Genomic DNA, 8,062 nt, shown 5'->3' on the forward strand with positions numbered 1-8,062 from the left:
CTTTACTGTGCTTTGCATATTTGTGTCTCCCAAGGACTGTTCTCTAAGATAGGTTCAAAGCTGCTTAATGTGGAAAACAGGACGGAGATACTGTGAAGTAAGCATCCCCTTCTGCCACCGCTTCTTCTTCTGCTGGGCCACACAAACCAGGTCCTGGAAAAAAGCATGACCGTGGCGACATGGCAAGAGTGCCTCTGCTGAATGGGTCACAGTGCAAGCAGCCCCGTGTTGGTGCCCGAAGGAGGCTGGGGATGAACTAGGGAAGAAGGGTGAATGTGCTGACCATGGCCCAGATGAGAACATGGGAGGAAGCAAGCCACAGACAATGCGGCAAGGCAGGGCAGCCCAAGGGCCACGGGGAGGACGCCTGCCTCCAAGCCCAGTCAGGGGAAACGGAGCCCTCAGCGGCCGTAGACAGAAACACAGAGGCAGCCGTGGGGATGGCGGTGGCCGCTCCTTAGAGCCAGGACCCAGAGCAGCAGCAGCAGCAGCAGCTGCCGCCACCGGCTCCATGACCTGTGCCTCCCTGGCCTACAATCCCCTAATCTCCCCAAACCCTAAACCTTCTTCATGGCTGGCTGGCCAGTAGCACCTTTGCTTTCTGAAGGTGGAATGCACACAGACTGACTGGGTTTCATTTCTTAAACCCACTGTGTATACAATCACCCCCTGGCTCTGAGCACAAGGTACATTGCTGCTGTTGCTGCTGCTGGGTGCTTCCAGGTCATCCCTGATTCCTGTGGACCTGTCATGAGGCAGCCTTGGAAAGACTGAGGGAATTGCTGGGGATGCTTAGCCTGGAGAAGAGGAGGGTGACATGACAGTATCTGAAGGGCCATCACACTCAGGATGGATTCAATGCTCCTAAGTTTTACCCTTGACTTAGCCAGGAGGTCGACTTATAGTTGCGTATATACAGTACTTTCCATCTTAATGTAGGCTTCGGTTCATTTCTTTTCTTCTTGTCTTGTTGCTTGGATGTTGAAGCAGGTCTCTGTGGGGAAATGGGGAAGAGGACTGGGATTAGGAAGGGCAGCTATGGCAAAACCATCAAGTGTACAGCTATAACGCTGAACACTGAACTAAGGACCCCCCAAGGCTCTCCATTCCCCTTCCCCAGGAATGGAGCTGAGAGCTGGACAGAGAAGAAAGTGGCCAGGAAGACATTCAGCTCAGTCGGTCTGGAAACCAGGAAGCCCTCTGAGGAGAGACTTTGGGAATTGCTGGGTATGTTTAGCCTGGAGAAGGCTAGACGATGGCTCAGAGTTGTGGGGTGCGGTGTCGCCAGTATGCGGATGACACCCAAGGTCTTTAAACAGAGGCTGGATGGCCGTCTGTCAATGGGGATGCTTTGATGGAGAGTTCCTGCATGGCAGAAGAAGGAAGGGGCTTGGACTGGATCAGGGCCCTTCTTGAGATCTCTTCCGACTCTACGATTCTATGATTCCACCTCAATCCAAGGAGGTTGTCCTGGTGCTAAACCAGTGTCCTAAACCAGAGGTAATAGGATAGCCCTGCTTAGGTATTGGAAGAAGTGTCATACTGAGGATACAGCAAGCTTGTTTTCTGCTGCTCCAGAGAATAGGACACAATGGAGCAATGGATGCAAGCTCCAAGAAAAGAGATTCCAGCTCAACAGTCGGAGGAACTTCTAGGTCTGGAAACCAAGCCCTACGAGCAGCAACTTAGGGAGAAGAGAAGGTTCAGAGGGGATATGAGAGCCCTGTTTAAATACTTGAAGGGATGTCACATTGAGGAGGGAGCAAGCTTGTTTTCTGCTACTCCAGAGAACAGGACCCAATGGAGCAATGGATGCAAGCTCCAGGAAAAGAGATTCCAGCTCAACATGAGGAGGACCTTCCTGAGAGTAAAAGGGCTGTTCGACAGAGGAACAGACTCCTTCCTCAATGGAGATTCTGGTGGAGGCTCCCTCCTTGGAGGCTGGACGGCCGTCTCTCGATGGGGAGGGGCTTGGCCTGGGCCAGGGCCCTTCTTGGGGTCTCTTCCGACTCTAGCAGCCTAGGATCCTATTTCCCTCGAGGGCGGAGGAGCCCCAGACACACCGCTCAAGGGGGAGGCTTTGACGGAGAGCTCCTGCGGGGCAGAAGAAGGAGAGGCTTGGGCTGCTATGGCCCGCCCTTCCCCGCCTGCTCCCAAGGCAAGGCCGGCTCCTCCCGGGAGGCCTCCGTCCCTGGAGCCCGAAGGAAGGGGCGCCCTTCCCTCCACAGACCCCAGCCAGGCTTCCTGCCCGGCGCCACGTGTTGCTTCTCCGCCTCGCCTCGCCTCGCCTCACCTGCTGCTCCGGGCTCCAGGGAACCAGGGGCCCCGGCCGGCCGGACGGCTGCACTTCCTTGCTTCCTTCCTTGCTTGCTTCCTTGCTTGCTTCCTTCCTTGCCGCCGCCGCCGCCGCCGCCCGTTGCCTGGCCAACCGCCGGCCCTCGCCCGCTCTCCCCGCCCTTCGCCGCCGGCGCCGGGAAGTGACGTCACGCTCCGGGCGCCAGAGCGAGAGAGCGCTCCGCTTGGCCCCGCCTTTAGGCACGCACGCCGCGGTGGGCGTGGCCAGGAGAGTGACGCGTGCGCGCAGGCCGGCGAGGGAGGGGCCAGGCGGTGGCGGGAGGAGCCCGAAAGAAAGGCCCGCTTTGATGGCCGTCCTTGGCAGGGAGGGAGGCAGGCCTGGACCCGGGGCCTTTAAGGGCCACAAGCGGGACGTGAGCCAACGGTGCGATGCGGCAGCTGAAAAGGCCAATGCGATGCCAGGCTGCCTCAATGGAAGTATAGCGAAGTCATCGCGCCGCTGGCTCAGGCCCCACCTGGAATGGCCCTGGGCCCAGCCCTGGGCAAAGCGATTCGAAAAGGAGGCGGCGGTGGAGGAGGGCCTGGAGACCATGAAGCCCGAGTCGGAGGAGAGACTTCGGAATTGCTGGGGATGTGTAGCCTGGAGAAGAGAAGAGAAGGCCCCGAGGGGATCGGGTCATAGAGGGAGGCCAGACTGAGGAGGGAGCAGGCTTGTCTTCTGCTGCTCCAGAGAAGAGGAGGCAGTGGAGCGATGGATGCAAGCTCAACCTTAGCAGGGCCTTCCTGGGAGTGCAGCGGAGTCTCCTTCTCAGAGCAGAGGCTGGTGGCCACCGCTCCCAGGAGGGCTTGGACGGTGTCTTCCTGCCTGGCAGAAGGGGGCTTGGACTGCATGGCTTTGCTCTTTGTTGTTGTTAAGCACCCTCACCTCTATGATTCTCTTCTTCCTTCTTTGTAGGGTTTTTAAGCAGAGGCTGGAGGTACTTTGACAGTGAGTTCCTGCATGGCAGAAGAAGGGGCTTGCGCTGGATCAGGGGCTGCATGGTTCTTCAGGGTCCAGGTTGGGAGATGCTGTTGAGACGCATTCCTCCGCAGCCTCCCCTCCGTCCCCCAACTCCTTTCCTCTCAAGGTAAGGGCCCCCCTGGGCCCTGCTATCTGCCCCTGCTCTTGCCAGGGCAGCTCTAGCCCCCCAAGATGGGAAGGGGGCCTGCAAGCTCCCTTTCTGGGCCCTGGCCCAGACCTGCATGCCCCCAGCCCTGACCCACTCCCTCCCTTGCGCAGCCCTGGCAAAGGCGGAGGAGGGCTGGCTGGGGGCACCCTGTCTCCCTGGAAGTGACAATCTGGCTCCCAGGCCCCTCTCTTATCAGAAGGGAAGCCCGGGAGCAAGCAAGATCGGGACAAACGGGCGGCAGTCGGGGGCCTCCGCAGCCCCTCTCCCCCCCAGCGGCCATTGTCCTCCTGGCCCTGCGCAGGATCCGTGCCCAAGGCAGGCCACTGCTGACCGGCACGTGCCTCCGAGCGGAGCGTGGGGAGGAAGAGAGGCTGGGGGCCTGGGGGGCCGCTCCCTTGGCTCTGCTCTGCCCCATTGTCCTGTGGGTGGGCCCTGCCTGCAGACACAATGGCCGAGGTGGGCGAAGGCCACTGGCAGGATGGCTGGTGGCTGGCTTTGGGGGCCTTGGACCTCCGCTCCGGCCGGCTCAGAACAGAGCTGATAAGGTCCCATTGCAGAGAGGGAGACCGGGGCTGCGCTTGCAAAGGAGATGCTATCAGGCTTTTCTGGAAGAAAGATGCAGAGGCAGTGGGAGCCATCTCCAGCTGCTGCGCCAGCAAAGCCCCTGCCCTCCATTGCAGCAGGGCAGACCCAGAGGGCCCAGCTTGGCACCTACATCCAAATGGGCAGGGACTGGCAGGGAAGAGTGACCCACAAGTGCATGCGTTCAAGCTAAAGCCCGCTTTTCTCCCGACATGGGAGCCAAGGCAAATCACACAACTACAAAGGTTTACAAACAGAATGGCCAAGGCCTGTATTTCCAAAAAGGTCTTTGCTGGCTAGCGAAGAGAGAGGTCCACATGAGGCTCCTGCAGTGGCAGGGAGTTCCACAGCCTGAGAGCAGCCACCGAGAAGGCCCCGTCTCCCTGGTCCTTGCTGTGTATCCCTGTGACGGTGGCAGGAGGGAGAGAAAGCCCTTCTTCCCTGAAGATCTTGGGACACGGAAGGATCACAAAGAGGCTGCCTGAGACCAAACTGTATGAGGCTTTGTAGGTCCAAACCCGACCTTTTAATTGTGGCCAGAAACTGATCAGCAGCTCTGGAGTGGTTGCAACAAGCTCCCTGCAATACATTCCTTATAGCCAACCCTGCTCTGCACTCTGGCCGCAGCATTTTGGACCCACCGATGATTCTGCCCAGTCCGTTCCTCGATTTGTCTTCTGACCAGAAGCACCTCTGCCTTGTCTAGTTGAAGCTATAGTTTGCATCCAGTCCCTGACTCACTGCAGAGCAAAGCCTCTCAAGAGGAGCCCAAACACACCTGGGGACAACGGTGGCGATGGTGGATTTCTTGGGCCTGCTGACACCGGCGCCTCTGGCCACACTCCTGCTGATGACCAACAGGCGCCTCAGATCCCCTGCAGAACCAGAGGGACACATTCATAGAATCATAGAATCATAGAGTTGGAAGAGACCACTAGGGCCATCCAGTCCAACCCCATTCTGCCATGCAGGAAATCCAATTCAAAGCATCCCTGACAGATGGCCATCCAGCCTCTGTTTAAAGACCTCCAAGGAAGGAGACTCTAACACCTTCCAAGGAAGTGCATTCCACTGCCGAACAGCCCTTACTGTCAGGAAGTTCCTCCTAATGTTGAGGTGGAATCTCTTTTCCTGTAGCTTGCATCCATTGTTCCGGGTCCTGTTCTCTGGAGCAGCAGAGAACAAGCTTGCTCCCTCCTCAATATGACATCCTTTCAAATATTTAAACAGGGCTATCATATCACCTCTTAACCTTCTTTTCTCCAGGCTAAACATCCCCAGCTCCCTAAGTCGTTCCTCATAGGGCATGGTCTCCAGACCCTTCACCATTTTTGTCGCCCTCCTTTGGACACGCTCCAGTTTCTCAATGTCCTTTCTGAATTGTGGTGCCCAGAACTGGACACAATATTCCAGGTGGGGCCTGACCAGAGCAGAATAGAGCGGCACTATGACTTCCCTTGATCTAGACACTATACTTTTATTGATGCAGCCTAAAATTGCATTGGCCTTTTTAGCTGCCGCATCGCATTGTTGACTCATGTTCAACTTATGGTCTACTTGGACTCCTAGATCCCTTTCACACGTAGTTTCATTCAGCCAGGTGTCACCCATCCTATATCTGTGCATTTTATTTTTCCTCCCTAAGTGCAATACCTTACATTTCTCTGTGTTGAATTTCATTTTGTTAGCTTTGGCCCAGCTTTCTAGTCTATTCAGGTCATTTTGAATCTTGATCCTGTCCTCTGGGGTATTAGCTATTCCTCCTAATTTGGTGTCATCTGCAAATTTGATAAGTATGCTCCCAATTCTGTCATCCAGGTCATTGATAAAGATGTTGAATAGCACTGGGCCCAGGACATCCAAGGCGCACAGTCCACATTCAGGGCAGGTCTGCAGAAGGGGAGTTGCGTGCGCAGTTTCCACAGTTATTGATCCACATCTTCAGAGGCACCAAACCAAAATGACATAGTTGTTGCTTCAAAATCCACTACTAAGGTAGCCATTTAAGGACTTTCATGGCTGTTGCCCATGACATAGAGGGGGCAGGGGAGTGACCAGCTGAAGCCCTACCCTGATGGCTGGCAGGGCCTGTTTCGGTCCTCCCCATCCCACAAACCAGAGATCCAGCAGAACCAGAACCAGACCATGTCCAGGGAGCACCCCATCAACCCCAAGCCCACCCCCCTCCCCTGATGTCTGTCCCAGAGAGCAGGCCATTGTGGGCATCAATCCAGCTTTCCCTTGGGGAGGGATGCAAAGGGAGCCCTTGGTTGTGTGCTGCTCCTGCCTTAAGCATTGCCATAGGAAAAGCCACAGCTTGCTCTCTGCGGGGCTCTTGCCTGCCCCATCGTCCCTTGGCCTGGACTACTGACCAGGCCCTTCCAGACAAGCCCATGGCCTTCTGACTGCATCAGCCAGGCCTGGCCTACTCACAGGAGGGAAAGGCATATTTGAGAAAGGGGGCACTTAAGGCAGAGTATCCCTGCCCATGACCTTCCCATTGCCCAACTGGCCCTGGGCAACCGCAGAGCAGGGGCACGCAGACCCTCCTTGGATCTGCCCTGTGACTGAAATGCCTTCTTCAAAAAGCAACCTAGGGAAACAGACCAGTTTCTATGGAAAGGAGTGAACTGACAGGAACCTGGTACCAGAAGCAGGAATATTCTGAAACCGGTGGGAGAAGACTGCAGCCCCCAGAAGGGCACCTGGCCCAGACCTTGCAGCGGCCTCTCTGGTGCAAAGCAAAAATAAAAGAAGTCAAAGGCTGCCACGGTGATAAAACAACATTCAGAGCTGAGTCGTGCCTTTTTAGAACTGGCCCAAACAGAGGAAAGGCAGGTGAGCTCTCCTTCTTTCTCATCATGCCAGCTTAAAAGAGGCAAACCAGAACAAATTCAGCATCTAAGGAAAGAGAAGAAAATAGATGTGGGGCTGCAGTTCCCTGGAGGCTCCTCTCCCCTGAGGCTCAAGCTGGGTGACCTGTTTCATAGATTTTTCTCCATAAGAGCTTTGCCCACATTGAGCCTGCCCCTCTTTAAGGAGCCACAGACTCAAGTTGCTTTTGCTGCAACAAAACAGCCATTCCTCAGGCGAGTCCACAAGAGAAGGCTCTGGGGGTCCCTCTAGGGAAAAGTGGGATGTTCGTCTGCCAAACCTGACCTCCTAGGGAGGTCTGTGAGCATCCAGCGCAGCTGTGTGTCTTCACACCAAAGGCCAGCAGCATCCAGGTTTCTGCAGCCATCTTGGGGGGGGGGTCAAACCCTAACCATAGATGGCCTTCACAGGCCCCTTCCAACTCTACCAATCCTGAAGCCAACTTGTGGGGTGTCCACTTACAATTTGGTCTGTGGGCCAATCCTCATGGCTGGCTGAAGGAGGAATTGAAGAGACCCATTATAAGGCCATCCTGCCTCCAAAACCCCTCCCTTCGCCTTAAAGGTGCCCCTTTCCCTGGCAGTTGGTAAAGAACCCAGAGCCAATCTCTTCAGGGCATATCTAGAGAGGCAGGGCAACCCAGAGGGACACCGGCCTCTGGCACTTTGGCTGGCAATTTATATTCTCCCAGTTGTATGCATCTGGTGAAAAACAGGCACAACTACAAGTTGTTCCCAGTTGCTGAGACCTGTGGTTGTGGAACCTCGTTTTCCCAGTGTGTGGTGGTTACACAAGGGGAAATGCTCAAAGGGGAAACGCAAGAGGTTTCCAGTTTTCATGTCAGTTGCTGCAGAGGGAAAACCCCACACTTGTTAGCTCAGTCCTGACCAGCCCCTCTCCTCCCAAAAGACTGAAGGCTCTGTGAGCTCTGAGGGTTTTAATCTCCCAGAGCTTAGGATGTGCGTGGGGTCACCCTTCCACAGCCACAGAGTCCTTTCGACCACGGATTCACTCCTGGCACGAGCAGGCCTATTTGGGAAGCCTGGATCTGGGGTGCCCCCTCCCGGCAGAGAAGGGAAGGACTTGCCACCCTTTCAGCCTGGACCAGCTTGCTCAGGGGGGCAGAGGAGCTTTTGTCCCCC

General features: G+C 55.9%; 2 protein-coding genes across 5 annotated transcripts in view; one reads left to right on the plus strand and one right to left on the minus strand.

Annotated features, from left to right (window-relative positions):
* LOC149317820 (polyamine-transporting ATPase 13A3-like) overlaps positions 1–2,363 on the minus strand; it is a 65,227-nt gene extending 62,864 nt beyond the window's left edge. For all 4 annotated transcript variants that reach the window (XR_016279923.1, XM_089508512.1, XM_089508513.1 and 1 more), the window contains exon 1: positions 2,294–2,363. The gene's annotated coding sequence lies outside the window, so the exon portion shown is untranslated. The remainder of the gene's footprint in view (positions 1–2,293) is intronic.
* The window catches only part of LOC149317815 (D-beta-hydroxybutyrate dehydrogenase, mitochondrial-like), a 381,124-nt gene that overhangs the window by 201,016 nt on the left and 172,046 nt on the right, over positions 1–8,062 (plus strand). The gene's annotated exons all lie outside the window — the stretch shown is intronic.

This window comes from Sceloporus occidentalis, unplaced genomic scaffold (genome assembly GCF_023333645.1).
Source record: "Sceloporus occidentalis isolate IW3139 unplaced genomic scaffold, rSceOcc1.0.p SCAF_2, whole genome shotgun sequence".
NCBI classification, from domain to species: Eukaryota; Metazoa; Chordata; class Lepidosauria; order Squamata; family Phrynosomatidae; genus Sceloporus; species Sceloporus occidentalis.